General features: G+C 39.7%; 12 non-coding genes across 12 annotated transcripts; all 12 read right to left on the bottom strand.

Moving 5' to 3' along the window:
* Positions 1–187: 187 nt before the first annotated feature.
* On the bottom strand, positions 188–260 carry TRNAK-CUU (transfer RNA lysine (anticodon CUU)). Its single transcript has one exon. It is a non-coding gene; the product is annotated as a tRNA-Lys (tRNA).
* Positions 261–785: 525 nt separating this feature from the next.
* Positions 786–858, bottom strand: TRNAK-CUU (transfer RNA lysine (anticodon CUU)). Its single transcript has one exon. It is a non-coding gene; the product is annotated as a tRNA-Lys (tRNA).
* A 1287-nt stretch (positions 859–2145) lies between these two features.
* On the bottom strand, positions 2146–2218 carry TRNAK-CUU (transfer RNA lysine (anticodon CUU)). The gene has a single exon. It is a non-coding gene; the product is annotated as a tRNA-Lys (tRNA).
* Positions 2219–3816: 1598 nt separating this feature from the next.
* On the bottom strand, positions 3817–3889 carry TRNAK-CUU (transfer RNA lysine (anticodon CUU)). The gene has a single exon. It is a non-coding gene; the product is annotated as a tRNA-Lys (tRNA).
* A 607-nt stretch (positions 3890–4496) lies between these two features.
* TRNAK-CUU (transfer RNA lysine (anticodon CUU)) lies at positions 4497–4569 on the bottom strand. Its single transcript has one exon. It is a non-coding gene; the product is annotated as a tRNA-Lys (tRNA).
* Positions 4570–5097: 528 nt separating this feature from the next.
* TRNAK-CUU (transfer RNA lysine (anticodon CUU)) lies at positions 5098–5170 on the bottom strand. The gene has a single exon. It is a non-coding gene; the product is annotated as a tRNA-Lys (tRNA).
* A 102-nt stretch (positions 5171–5272) lies between these two features.
* Positions 5273–5345, bottom strand: TRNAK-CUU (transfer RNA lysine (anticodon CUU)). Its single transcript has one exon. It is a non-coding gene; the product is annotated as a tRNA-Lys (tRNA).
* A 1885-nt stretch (positions 5346–7230) lies between these two features.
* On the bottom strand, positions 7231–7303 carry TRNAK-CUU (transfer RNA lysine (anticodon CUU)). The gene has a single exon. It is a non-coding gene; the product is annotated as a tRNA-Lys (tRNA).
* A 3329-nt stretch (positions 7304–10632) lies between these two features.
* On the bottom strand, positions 10633–10705 carry TRNAK-CUU (transfer RNA lysine (anticodon CUU)). Its single transcript has one exon. It is a non-coding gene; the product is annotated as a tRNA-Lys (tRNA).
* A 525-nt stretch (positions 10706–11230) lies between these two features.
* TRNAK-CUU (transfer RNA lysine (anticodon CUU)) lies at positions 11231–11303 on the bottom strand. The gene has a single exon. It is a non-coding gene; the product is annotated as a tRNA-Lys (tRNA).
* Positions 11304–12590: 1287 nt separating this feature from the next.
* Positions 12591–12663, bottom strand: TRNAK-CUU (transfer RNA lysine (anticodon CUU)). The gene has a single exon. It is a non-coding gene; the product is annotated as a tRNA-Lys (tRNA).
* A 1598-nt stretch (positions 12664–14261) lies between these two features.
* TRNAK-CUU (transfer RNA lysine (anticodon CUU)) lies at positions 14262–14334 on the bottom strand. Its single transcript has one exon. It is a non-coding gene; the product is annotated as a tRNA-Lys (tRNA).
* Between the last annotated feature and the right edge of the window lie 666 nt (positions 14335–15000).

Below are 15000 nucleotides of genomic sequence, written 5' to 3' on the forward strand. Positions count from 1 at the left end.
TTTAGTTGTTTTCGCCCAACGTGGGGCTCGAACCCACGACCCTGAGATTAAGAGTCTCATGCGCTACCGACTGAGCAAGCTGGGCTCCTTTGGATGCCCATAGTTTTCTTCCCTATCCCTGCACTGCCGTTTTCCACAGATAGGATGTATTTTTTTGGTCAAAAAGCACTACAATTTTAGTTGTTTTCGCCCAACGTGGGACTCGAACCCACGACCCTGAGATTAAGAGTCTCATGCTCTACCGACTGAGCTAGCCGGGCTCCTTTGGATGCCTATAGTTTTCTTCCCTATCCCTGCACTGCCATTTTCCACAGATAGGATGCTGTGTAATCATAGGCTCTGGTGGAGTTTGGAAAGAAAATACACATCAGCCAGAGGCAGAAATAGTCTAAGAAAGTATCAAACACAATTACCAGTCAATATCAGAACGCATTGAAGAATATCAGGAAATAGCCGATTAAACCTGTGTGGAAAAAAGTCTTATTTGTGATTTCTCCACTTTATTTTATAGTAAGATGATACATACTTTTTCTTTTACAGTGAATACATTAAGGTGTGGTATTGCCCCATTACACATCATCCAGACATGTATTCATATATTGCATGTTAACAATCAAAATATTGCAAATATTGTAAAGAGACTTTCAATTTCTATTTTTTTGGTCAAAAAGCACTAAAATTTTAGTTGTTTTCGCCCAACGTTTTCTTCCCTATCCCTGCACTGCCGCTTTCCACAGATAGGATGTATTTGTTTGGTCAAAAAGCACTACAATTTTAGTTGTTTTCGCCCAACGTGGGGCTCGAACCCACGACCCTGAGATTAAGAGTCTCATGCTCTACCGACTGAGCTAGCCGGGCTCCTCTGGATGCCTATAGTTTTCTTCCCTATCCCTGCACTGCCGTTTTCCACAGATAGGATGTATTTTTTTGGTCAAAAAGCACTACAATTTTAGTTGTTTTCGCCCAACGTGGGGCTCAAACCCACGACCCTGAGATTAAGAGTCTCATGCTCTACCGACTGAGCTAGCCGGGCTCTTTTGGATGCCTATAGTTTTCTTCCCTATCCCTGCACTGCCGTTTTCCACAGATAGGATGCTGTGTAATCATAGGCTCTGGTGGAGTTTGGAAAGAAAATACACATCAGCCAGAGGCAGAAATAGTCTAAGAAAGTATCAAACACAATTACCAGTCAATATCAGAACGCATTGAAGAATATCAGGAAATAGCCGATTAAACCTGTGTGGAAACAAGTCTTATTTGTGTTTTCTCCACTTTATTTTATAGTAAGATGATACATACTTTTTCTTTTACAGTGAATACATTAAGGTGTGGTATTGCCCCATTACACATCATCCAGACATGCATTCATATATTGCATGTTAACAATGAAAATATTGCAAATATTGTAAAGAGACTTTCAATTTCTATTTTTTTGGTCAAAAAGCACTAAAATTTTAGTTGTTTTCGCCCAACGTGGGGCTTGAACCCATGACCCTGAGATTAAGAGTCTCATGCTCTACCGACTGAGCTAGCCGGGCTCCTTTGGATGCCTATAGTTTTCTTCCCTATCCCTGCACTGCCGTTTTCCACAAATAGGATGTATTTTTTTGGTCAAAAAGCACTAAAATTTTAGTTGTTTTCGCCCAACGTGGGGCTTGAATCCACGACCCTGAGATTAAGAGTCTCATGCTCTACCGACTGAGCTAGCCGGGCTCCTTTGGATGCCTATAGTTTTCTTCCCTATCCCTGCACTGCCGTTTTCCACAGATAGGATGCTGTGTAATCATAGGCTCTGGTGGAGTTTGGAAAGAAAATACACATCAGCCAGAGGCAGAAATAGTCTAAGAAAGTATCAAACACAATTACCAGTCAATATCAGAACGCATTGAAGAATATCAGGAAATAGCCGATTAAACCTGTGTGGAAAAAAGTCTTATTTGTGTTTTCTCCACTTTATTTTATAGTAAGATGATACATACTTTTTCTTTTACAGTGAATACATTAAGGTGTGGTATTGCCCCATTACACATCATCCAGACATGCATTCATATATTGCATGTTAACAATCAAAATATTGCAAATATTGTAAAGAGACTTTCAATTTCTATTTTTTTGGTCAAAAAGCACTAAAATTTTAGTTGTTTTCGCCCAACGTGGGGCTCGAACCCACGACCCTGAGATTAAGAGTCTCATGCTCTACCGACTGAGCTAGCCGGGCTCCTTTGGATGCCTATAGTTTTCTTCCCTATCCCTGCACTGCCGCTTTCCACAGATAGGATGCTGTGTAATCATAGGCTCTGGTGGAGTTTGGAAAGAAAATACACATCAGCCAGAGGCAGAAATAGTCTAAGAAAGAATCAAACACAATTACCAGTCAATATCAGAACGCATTGAAGAATATCAGGAAATAGCCGATTAAACCTGTGTGGAAAAAAGTCTTATTTGTGTTTTCTCCACTTTATTTTATAGTAAGATGATACATACTTTTTCTTTTACAGTGAATACATTAAGGTGTGGTATTGCCCCATTACACATCATCCAGACATGCATTCATATATTGCATGTTAACAATGAAAATATTGCAAAGAGACTTTCAATTTCTATTTTTTTGGTCAAAAAGCACTACAATTTTAGTTGTTTTCCCCCAACGTGGGGATCGAACCCACGACCCTGAGATTAAGAGTCTCATGCTCTACCGACTGAGCTAGCCGGGCACCTTTGGATGCCTATAGTTTTCTTCCCTATCCCTGCACTGCCGCTTTCCACAGATAGGATGCTGTGTAATCATAGGCTCTGGTGGAGTTTGGAAAGAAAATACACATCAGCCAGTGGCAGAAATAGTCTAAGAAAGTATCAAACACAATTACCAGTCAATATCAGAACGCATTGAAGAATATCAGGAAATAGCCGATTAAACCTGTGTGGAAAAAAGTCTTATTTGTGTTTTCTCCACTTTATTTTATAGTAAGATGATACATACTTTTTCTTTTACAGTGAATACATTAAGGTGTGGTATTGCCCCATTACACATCATCCAGACATGCATTCATATATTGCATGTTAACAATGAAAATATTGCAAATATTGTAAAGAGACTTTCAATTTCTATTTTTTTGGTCAAAAAGCACTAAAATTTTAGTTGTTTTCGCCCAACGTGGGGCTCGAACCCATGACCCTGCGATTAAGAGTCTCATGCTCTACCGACTGAGCTAGCCGGGCTCTTTTGGATGTCTATAGTTTTCTTCCCTATCCCTGCACTGCCGTTTTCCACAGATAGGATGTATTTTTTTGGTCAAAAAGCACTACAATTTTATTGTTTTCGCCCAACGTGGGGCTCAAACCCACGACCCTGAGATTAAGAGTCTCATGCTCTACCGACTGAGCTAGCCGGGCTCCTTTGGATGCCTGTAGTTTTCTTCCCTATCCCTGCACTGCCGCTTTCCACAGATAGGATGCTGTGTAATCATAGGCTCTGGTGGAGTTTGGAAAGAAAATACACATCAGCCAGAGGCAGAAATAGTCTAAGAAAGTATCAAACACAATTACCAGTCAATATCAGAACGCATTGAAGAATATCAGGAAATAGCCGATTAAACCTGTGTGGAAAAAAGTCTTATTTGTGTTTTCTCCACTTTATTTTATAGTAAGATGATATATACTTTTTCTTTTACAGTGAATACATTAAGGTGTGGTATTGCCCCATTACACATCATCCAGACATGCATTCATATATTGCATGTTAACAATGAAAATATTGCAAAGAGACTTTCAATTTCTATTTTTTTGGTCAAAAAGCACTACAATTTTAGTTGTTTTCGCCCAACGTGGGGCTCGAACCCACGACCCTGAGATTAAGAGTCTCATGCTCTACCGACTGAGCTAGCCGGGCACCTTTGGATGCCTATAGTTTTCTTCCCTATCCCTGCACTGCCGCTTTCCACAGATAGGATGCTGTGTAATCATAGGCTCTGGTGGAGTTTGGAAAGAAAATACACATCAGCCAGAGGCAGAAATAGTCTAAGAAAGTATCAAACGCAATTACCAGTCAATATCAGAACGCATTGAAGAATATCAGGAAATAGCCGATTAAACCTGTGTGGAAAAAAGTCTTATTTGTGTTTTCTCCACTTTATTTTATAGTAAGATGATACATACTTTTTCTTTTACAGTGAATACATTAAGGTGTGGTATTGCCCCATTACACATCATCCAGACATGCATTCATATATTGCATGTTAACAATCAAAATATTGCAAATATTGTAAAGAGAGTTTCAATTTCTATTTTTTTGGTCAAAAAGCACTAAAATTTTAGTTGTTTTCGCCCAACGTGGGGCTCGAACCCACGACCCTGAGATTAAGAGTCTCATGCGCTACCGACTGAGCAAGCCGGGCTCCTTTGGATGCCCATAGTTTTCTTCCCTATCCCTGCACTGCCGTTTTCCACAGATAGGATGTATTTTTTTGGTCAAAAAGCACTACAATTTTAGTTGATTTCGCCCAACGTGGGGCTCGAACCCACGACCCTGAGATTAAGAGTCTCATGCTCTACCGACTGAGCTAGCCGGGCTCCTTTGGATGCCTATAGTTTTCTTCCCTATCCCTGCACTGCCGTTTTCCACAGATAGGATGCTGTGTAATCATAGGCTCTGGTGGAGTTTGGAAAGAAAATACACATCAGCCGCCAGAGGCAGAAATAGTCTAAGAAAGTATCAAACACAATTACCAGTCAATATCAGAACGCATTGAAGAATATCAGGAAATAGCCGATTAAACCTGTGTGGAAAAAAGTCTTATTTGTGATTTCTCCACTTTATTTTATAGTAAGATGATACATACTTTTTCTTTTACAGTGAATACATTAAGGTGTGGTATTGCCCCATTACACATCATCCAGACATGTATTCATATATTGCATGTTAACAATCAAAATATTGCAAATATTGTAAAGAGACTTTCAATTTCTATTTTTTTGGTCAAAAAGCACTAAAATTTTAGTTGTTTTCGCCCAACGTTTTCTTCCCTATCCCTGCACTGCCGCTTTCCACAGATAGGATGTATTTGTTTGGTCAAAAAGCACTACAATTTTAGTTGTTTTCGCCCAACGTGGGGCTCGAACCCACGACCTTGAGATTAAGAGTCTCATGCTCTACCGACTGAGCTAGCCGGGCTCCTATGGATGCCTATAGTTTTCTTCCCTATCCCTGCAATGCCGTTTTCCACAGATAGGATGCATTTTTTTGGTCAAAAAGCACTACAATTTTAGTTGTTTTCGCCCAACGTGGGGCTCGAACCCACGACCCTGAGATTAAGAGTCTCATGCTCTACCGACTGAGCTAGCCGGGCTCTTTTGGATGCCTATAGTTTTCTTCCCTATCCCTGCACTGCCGTTTTCCACAGATAGGATGCTGTGTAATCATAGGCTCTGGTGGAGTTTGGAAAGAAAATACACATCAGCCAGAGGCAGAAATAGTCTAAGAAAGTATCAAACACAATTACCAGTCAATATCAGAACGCATTGAAGAATATCAGGAAATAGCCGATTAAACCTGTGTGGAAACAAGTCTTATTTGTGTTTTCTCCACTTTATTTTATAGTAAGATGATACATACTTTTTCTTTTACAGTGAATACATTAAGGTGTGGTATTGCCCTATTACACATCATCCAGACATGCATTCATATATTGCATGTTAACAATCAAAATATTGCAAATATTGTAAAGAGACTTTCAATTTCTATTTTTTTGGTCAAAAAGCACTAAAATTTTAGTTGTTTTCGCCCAACGTTTTCTTCCCTATCCCTGCACTGCCGCTTTCCACAGATAGGATGTATTTTTTTGGTCAAAAAGCACTACAATTTTAGTTGTTTTCGCCCAACGTGGGGCTCGAACCCACGACCCTGAGATTAAGAGTCTCATGCTCTACTGACTGAGCTAGCCGGGCTCCTTTGGATGCCTATAGTTTTCTTCCCTATCCCTGCACTGCCGTTTTCCACAGATAGGATGTATTTTTTTGGTCAAAAAGCACTACAATTTTAGTTGTTTTCGCCCAATGTGGGGCTCGAAACCACGACCCTGAGATTAAGAGTCTCATGCTCTACCCACTGAGCTAGCCGGGCTCCTTTGGATGCCTATAGTTTTCTTCCCTATCCCTGCACTGCCGTTTTCCACAGATAGGATGCTGTGTAATCATAGGCTCTGGTGGAGTTTGGAAAGAAAATACACATCAGCCAGAGGCAGAAATAGTCTAAGAAAGTATCAAACACAATTACCAGTCAATATCAGAACGCATTGAAGAATATCAGGAAATAGCCGATTAAACCTGTGTGGAAACAAGTCTTATTTGTGTTTTCTCCACTTTATTTTATAGTAAGATGATACATACTTTTTCTTTTACAGTGAATACATTAAGGTGTGGTATTGCCCCATTACACATCATCCAGACATGCATTCATATATTGCATGTTAACAATGAAAATATTGCAAATATTGTAAAGAGACTTTCAATTTCTATTTTTTTGGTCAAAAAGCACTAAAATTTTAGTTGTTTTCGCCCAACGTGGGGCTTGAACCCATGACCCTGAGATTAAGAGTCTCATGCTCTACCGACTGAGCTAGCCGGGCTCCTTTGGATGCCTATAGTTTTCTTCCCTATCCCTGCAATGCCGTTTTCCACAAATAGGATGTATTTTTTTGGTCAAAAAGCACTAAAATTTTAGTTGTTTTCGCCCAACATGGGGCTTGAATCCACGACCCTGAGATTAAGAGTCTCATGCTCTACCGACTGAGCTAGCCGGGCTCCTTTGGATGCCTATAGTTTTCTTCCCTATCCCTGCACTGCCGTTTTCCACAGATAGGATGCTGTGTAATCATAGGCTCTGGTGGAGTTTGGAAAGAAAATACACATCAGCCAGAGGCAGAAATAGTCTAAGAAAGTATCAAACACAATTACCAGTCAATATCAGAACGCATTGAAGAATATCAGGAAATAGCCGATTAAACCTGTGTGGAAAAAAGTCTTATTTGTGTTTTCTCCACTTTATTTTATAGTAAGATGATACATACTTTTTCTTTTACAGTGAATACATTAAGGTGTGGTATTGCCCCATTACACATCATCCAGACATGCATTCATATATTGCATGTTAACAATCAAAATATTGCAAATATTGTAAAGAGACTTTCAATTTCTATTTTTTTGGTCAAAAAGCACTAAAATTTTAGTTGTTTTCGCCCAACGTGGGGCTCGAACCCACGACCCTGAGATTAAGAGTCTCATGCTCTACCGACTGAGCTAGCCGGGCTCCTTTGGATGCCCATAGTTTTCTTCCCTATCCCTGCACTGCCGCTTTCCACAGATAGGCTGCTGTGTAATCATAGGCTCTGGTGGAGTTTGGAAAGAAAATACACATCAGCCAGAGGCAGAAATAGTCTAAGAAAGAATCAAACACAATTACCAGTCAATATCAGAACGCATTGAAGAATATCAGGAAATAGCCGATTAAACCTGTGTGGAAAAAAGTCTTATTTGTGTTTTCTCCACTTTATTTTATAGTAAGATGATACATACTTTTTCTTTTACAGTGAATACATTAAGGTGTGGTATTGCCCCATTACACATCATCCAGACATGCATTCATATATTGCATGTTAACAATGAAAATATTGCAAAGAGACTTTCAATTTCTATTTTTTTGGTCAAAAAGCACTAAAATTTTAGTTGTTTTCGCCCAACGTTTTCTTCCCTATCCCTGCACTGCCGCTTTCCACAGATAGGATGTATTTTTTTGGTCAAAAAGCACTACAATTTTAGTTGTTTTCGCCCAACGTGGGGCTCGAACCCACGACCCTGAGATTAAGAGTCTCATGCTCTACCGACTGAGCTAGCCGGGTTCCTTTGGATGCCTATAGTTTTCTTCCCTATCCCTGCACTGCCGTTTTCCACAGATAGGATGTATTTTTTTGGTCAAAAAGCACTACAATTTTAGTTGTTTTCACCCAACGTGGGTCTCGAACCCACGACCCTGAGATTAAGAGTCTCATGCTCTACCGACTGAGCTAGCCGGGCTCCTTTGGATGCCTATAGTTTTCTTCCCTATCCCTGCACTGCCGTTTTCCACAGATAGGATGCTGTGTAATCATAGGCTCTGGTGGAGTTTGGAAAGAAAATACACATCAGCCAGAGGCAGAAATAGTCTAAGAAAGTATCAAACACAATTACCAGTCAATATCAGAACGCATTGAAGAATATCAGGAAATAGCCGATTAAACCTGTGTGGAAAAAAGTCTTATTTGTGTTTTCTCCACTTTATTTTATAGTAAGATGATACATACTTTTTCTTTTACAGTGAATACATTAAGGTGTGGTATTGCCCCATTACACATCATCCAGACATGCATTCATATATTGCATGTTAACAATCAAAATATTGCAAATATTGTAAAGAGACTTTCAATTTCTATTTTTTTGGTCAAAAAGCACTAAAATTTTAGTTGTTTTCGCCCAACGTGGGGCTCGAACCCACGACCCTGAGATTAAGAGTCTCATGCTCTACCGACTGAGCTAGCCAGGCTCCTTTGGATGCTTATAGTTTTCTTCCCTATCCCTGCACTGCCGCTTTCCACAGATAGGATGCTGTGTAATCATAGGCTCTGGTGGAGTTTGGAAAGAAAATACACATCAGCCAGAGGCAGAAATAGTCTAAGAAAGAATCAAACACAATTACCAGTCAATATCAGAACGCATTGAAGAATATCAGGAAATAGCCGATTAAACCTGTGTGGAAAAAAGTCTTATTTGTGTTTTCTCCACTTTATTTTATAGTAAGATGATACATACTTTTTCTTTTACAGTGAATACATTAAGGTGTGGTATTGCCCCATTACACATCATCCAGACATGCATTCATATATTGCATGTTAACAATGAAAATATTGCAAATATTGTAAAGAGACTTTCAATTTCTATTTTTTTGGTCAAAAAGCACTAAAATTTTAGTTGTTTTCGCCCAACGTGGGGCTTGAACCCATGACCCTGAGATTAAGAGTCTCATGCTCTACCGACTGAGCTAGCCGGGCTCCTTTGGATGCCTATAGTTTTCTTCCCTATCCCTGCACTGCCGTTTTCCACAAATAGGATGTATTTTTTTGGTCAAAAAGCACTAAAATTTTAGTTGTTTTCGCCCAACGTGGGGCTTGAATCCACGACCCTGAGATTAAGAGTCTCATGCTCTACCGACTGAGCTAGCCGGGCTCCTTTGGATGCCTATAGTTTTCTTCCCTATCCCTGCACTGCCGTTTTCCACAGATAGGATGCTGTGTAATCATAGGCTCTGGTGGAGTTTGGAAAGAAAATACACATCAGCCAGAGGCAGAAATAGTCTAAGAAAGTATCAAACACAATTACCAGTCAATATCAGAACGCATTGAAGAATATCAGGAAATAGCCGATTAAACCTGTGTGGAAAAAAGTCTTATTTGTGTTTTCTCCACTTTATTTTATAGTAAGATGATACATACTTTTTCTTTTACAGTGAATACATTAAGGTGTGGTATTGCCCCATTACACATCATCCAGACATGCATTCATATATTGCATGTTAACAATCAAAATATTGCAAATATTGTAAAGAGACTTTCAATTTCTATTTTTCTGGTCAAAAAGCACTAAAATTTTAGTTGTTTTCGCCCAACGTTTTCTTCCCTATCACTGCACTGCCGCTTTCCACAGATAGGATGTATTTGTTTGGTCAAAAAGCACTACAATTTTAGTTGTTTTCGCCCAACGTGGGGCTCGAACCCACGACCCTGAGATTAAGAGTCTCATGCTCTACCGAGTGAGCTAGCCGGGCTCCTTTGGATGCCTATAGTTTTCTTCCCTATCCCTGCACTGCCGTTTTCCACAGATAGGATGTATTTTTTTGGTCAAAAAGCACTACAATTTTAGTTGTTTTCGCCCAACGTGGGGCTCGAACCCACGACCCTGATATTAAGAGTCTCATGCTCTACCGACTGAGCTAGCCAGGCTCCTTTGGATGCCTATAGTTTTCCTCCCTATCCCTGCACTGCCGTTTTCCACAGATAGGATGCTGTGTAATCATAGGCTCTGGTGGAGTTTGGAAAGAAAATACACATCAGCCAGAGGCAGAAATAGTCTAAGAAAGTATCAAACGCAATTACCAGTCAATATCAGAACGCATTGAAGAATATCAGGAAATAGCCGATTAAACCTGTGTGGAAAAAAGTCTTATTTGTGTTTTCTCCACTTTATTTTATAGTAAGATGATACATACTTTTTCTTTTACAGTGAATACATTAAGGTGTGGTATTGCCCCATTACACATCATCCAGACATGCATTCCTATATTGCATGTTAACAATCAAAATATTGCAAATATTGTAAAGAGAGTTTCAATTTCTATTTTTTTGGTCAAAAAGCACTAAAATTTTAGTTGTTTTCGCCCAACGTGGGGCTCGAACCCACGACCCTGAGATTAAGAGTCTCATGCGCTACCGACTGAGCAAGCTGGGCTCCTTTGGATGCCCATAGTTTTCTTCCCTATCCCTGCACTGCCGTTTTCCACAGATAGGATGTATTTTTTTGGTCAAAAAGCACTACAATTTTAGTTGTTTTCGCCCAACGTGGGACTCGAACCCACGACCCTGAGATTAAGAGTCTCATGCTCTACCGACTGAGCTAGCCGGGCTCCTTTGGATGCCTATAGTTTTCTTCCCTATCCCTGCACTGCCATTTTCCACAGATAGGATGCTGTGTAATCATAGGCTCTGGTGGAGTTTGGAAAGAAAATACACATCAGCCAGAGGCAGAAATAGTCTAAGAAAGTATCAAACACAATTACCAGTCAATATCAGAACGCATTGAAGAATATCAGGAAATAGCCGATTAAACCTGTGTGGAAAAAAGTCTTATTTGTGATTTCTCCACTTTATTTTATAGTAAGATGATACATACTTTTTCTTTTACAGTGAATACATTAAGGTGTGGTATTGCCCCATTACACATCATCCAGACATGTATTCATATATTGCATGTTAACAATCAAAATATTGCAAATATTGTAAAGAGACTTTCAATTTCTATTTTTTTGGTCAAAAAGCACTAAAATTTTAGTTGTTTTCGCCCAACGTTTTCTTCCCTATCCCTGCACTGCCGCTTTCCACAGATAGGATGTATTTGTTTGGTCAAAAAGCACTACAATTTTAGTTGTTTTCGCCCAACGTGGGGCTCGAACCCACGACCCTGAGATTAAGAGTCTCATGCTCTACCGACTGAGCTAGCCGGGCTCCTCTGGATGCCTATAGTTTTCTTCCCTATCCCTGCACTGCCGTTTTCCACAGATAGGATGTATTTTTTTGGTCAAAAAGCACTACAATTTTAGTTGTTTTCGCCCAACGTGGGGCTCAAACCCACGACCCTGAGATTAAGAGTCTCATGCTCTACCGACTGAGCTAGCCGGGCTCTTTTGGATGCCTATAGTTTTCTTCCCTATCCCTGCACTGCCGTTTTCCACAGATAGGATGCTGTGTAATCATAGGCTCTGGTGGAGTTTGGAAAGAAAATACACATCAGCCAGAGGCAGAAATAGTCTAAGAAAGTATCAAACACAATTACCAGTCAATATCAGAACGCATTGAAGAATATCAGGAAATAGCCGATTAAACCTGTGTGGAAACAAGTCTTATTTGTGTTTTCTCCACTTTATTTTATAGTAAGATGATACATACTTTTTCTTTTACAGTGAATACATTAAGGTGTGGTATTGCCCCATTACACATCATCCAGACATGCATTCATATATTGCATGTTAACAATGAAAATATTGCAAATATTGTAAAGAGACTTTCAATTTCTATTTTTTTGGTCAAAAAGCACTAAAATTTTAGTTGTTTTCGCCCAACGTGGGGCTTGAACCCATGACCCTGAGATTAAGAGTCTCATGCTCTACCGACTGAGCTAGCCGGGCTCCTTTGGATGCCTATAGTTTTCTTCCCTATCCCTGCACTGCCGTTTTCCACAAATAGGATGTATTTTTTTGGTCAAAAAGCACTAAAATTTTAGTTGTTTTCGCCCAACGTGGGGCTTGAATCCACGACCCTGAGATTAAGAGTCTCATGCTCTACCGACTGAGCTAGCCGGGCTCCTTTGGATGCCTATAGTTTTCTTCCCTATCCCTGCACTGCCGTTTTCCACGGATAGGATGCTGTGTAATCATAGGCTCTGGTGGAGTTTGGAAAGAAAATACACATCAGCCAGAGGCAGAAATAGTCTAAGAAAGTATCAAACACAATTACCAGTCAATATCAGAACGCATTGAAGAATATCAGGAAATAGCCGATTAAACCTGTGTGGAAAAAAGTCTTATTTGTGTTTTCTCCACTTTATTTTATAGTAAGATGATACATACTTTTTCTTTTACAGTGAATACATTAAGGTGTGGTATTGCCCCATTACACATCATCCAGACATGCATTCATATATTGCATGTTAACAATCAAAATATTGCAAATATTGTAAAGAGACTTTCAATTTCTATTTTTTTGGTCAAAAAGCACTAAAATTTTAGTTGTTTTCGCCCAACGTGGGGCTCGAACCCACGACCCTGAGATTAAGAGTCTCATGCTCTACCGACTGAGCTAGCCGGGCTCCTTTGGATGCCTATAGTTTTCTTCCCTATCCCTGCACTGCCGCTTTCCACAGATAGGATGCTGTGTAATCATAGGCTCTGGTGGAGTTTGGAAAGAAAATACACATCAGCCAGAGGCAGAAATAGTCTAAGAAAGAATCAAACACAATTACCAGTCAATATCAGAACGCATTGAAGAATATCAGGAAATAGCCGATTAAACCTGTGTGGAAAAAAGTCTTATTTGTGTTTTCTCCACTTTATTTTATAGTAAGATGATACATACTTTTTCTTTTACAGTGAATACATTAAGGTGTGGTATTGCCCCATTACACATCATCCAGACATGCATTCATATATTGCATGTTAACAATGAAAATATTGCAAAGAGACTTTCAATTTCTATTTTTTTGGTCAAAAAGCACTACAATTTTAGTTGTTTTCCCCCAACGTGGGGATCGAACCCACGACCCTGAGATTAAGAGTCTCATGCTCTACCGACTGAGCTAGCCGGGCACCTTTGGATGCCTATAGTTTTCTTCCCTATCCCTGCACTGCCGCTTTCCACAGATAGGATGCTGTGTAATCATAGGCTCTGGTGGAGTTTGGAAAGAAAATACACATCAGCCAGTGGCAGAAATAGTCTAAGAAAGTATCAAACGCAATTACCAGTCAATATCAGAACGCATTGAAGAATATCAGGAAATAGCCGATTAAACCTGTGTGGAAAAAAGTCTTATTTGTGTTTTCTCCACTTTATTTTATAGTAAGATGATACATACTTTTTCTTTTACAGTGAATACATTAAGGTGTGGTATTGCCCCATTACACATCATCCAGACATGCATTCATATATTGCATGTTAACAATGAAAATATTGCAAATATTGTAAAGAGACTTTCAATTTCTATTTTTTTGGTCAAAAAGCACTAAAATTTTAGTTGTTTTCGCCCAACGTGGGGCTCGAACCCATGACCCTGCGATTAAGAGTCTCATGCTCTACCGACTGAGCTAGCCGGGCTCTTTTGGATGTCTATAGTTTTCTTCCCTATCCCTGCACTGCCGTTTTCCACAGATAGGATGTATTTTTTTGGTCAAAAAGCACTACAATTTTATTGTTTTCGCCCAACGTGGGGCTCAAACCCACGACCCTGAGATTAAGAGTCTCATGCTCTACCGACTGAGCTAGCCGGGCTCCTTTGGATGCCTGTAGTTTTCTTCCCTATCCCTGCACTGCCGCTTTCCACAGATAGGATGCTGTGTAATCATAGGCTCTGGTGGAGTTTGGAAAGAAAATACACATCAGCCAGAGGCAGAAATAGTCTAAGAAAGTATCAAACACAATTACCAGTCAATATCAGAACGCATTGAAGAATATCAGGAAATAGCCGATTAAACCTGTGTGGAAAAAAGTCTTATTTGTGTTTTCTCCACTTTATTTTATAGTAAGATGATATATACTTTTTCTTTTACAGTGAATACATTAAGGTGTGGTATTGCCCCATTACACATCATCCAGACATGCATTCATATATTGCATGTTAACAATGAAAATATTGCAAAGAGACTTTCAATTTCTATTTTTTTGGTCAAAAAGCACTACAATTTTAGTTGTTTTCGCCCAACGTGGGGCTCGAACCCACGACCCTGAGATTAAGAGTCTCATGCTCTACCGACTGAGCTAGCCGGGCACCTTTGGATGCCTATAGTTTTCTTCCCTATCCCTGCACTGCCGCTTTCCACAGATAGGATGCTGTGTAATCATAGGCTCTGGTGGAGTTTGGAAAGAAAATACACATCAGCCAGAGGCAGAAATAGTCTAAGAAAGTATCAAACACAATTACCAGTCAATATCAGAACGCATTGAAGAATATCAGGAAATAGCCGATTAAACCTGTGTGGAAAAAAGTCTTATTTGTGTTTTCTCCACTTTATTTTATAGTAAGATGATACATACTTTTTCTTTTACAGTGAATACATTAAGGTGTGGTATTGCCCCATTACACATCATCCAGACATGCATTCATATATTGCATGTTAACAATCAAAATATTGCAAATATTGTAAAGAGACTTTCAATTTCTATTTTGTTGGTCAAAAAGCACTAACATTTTAGTTGTTTTCGCCCAACGTTTTGTTCCCTATCCCTGCACTGCCGCTTTCCACAGATAGGATGTATTTTTTTGGTCAAAAAGCACTACAATTTTAGTTGTTTTCGCCCAACGTGGGGCTCGAACCCACGACCCTGAGATTAAGAGTCTCATGCGCTACCGACTGAGCAAGCCGGGCTCCTTTGGATGCCCATAGTTTTCTTCCCTATCCCTGCACTGCCGTTTTCCACAGATAGGATGTATTTT

The sequence above is a fragment of the Ambystoma mexicanum genome, chromosome 4q (assembly GCF_040938575.1).
Source record: "Ambystoma mexicanum isolate Mex_15411 chromosome 4q, UKY_AmexF1_1, whole genome shotgun sequence".
Lineage (NCBI taxonomy): Eukaryota > Metazoa > Chordata > Amphibia > Caudata > Ambystomatidae > Ambystoma > Ambystoma mexicanum.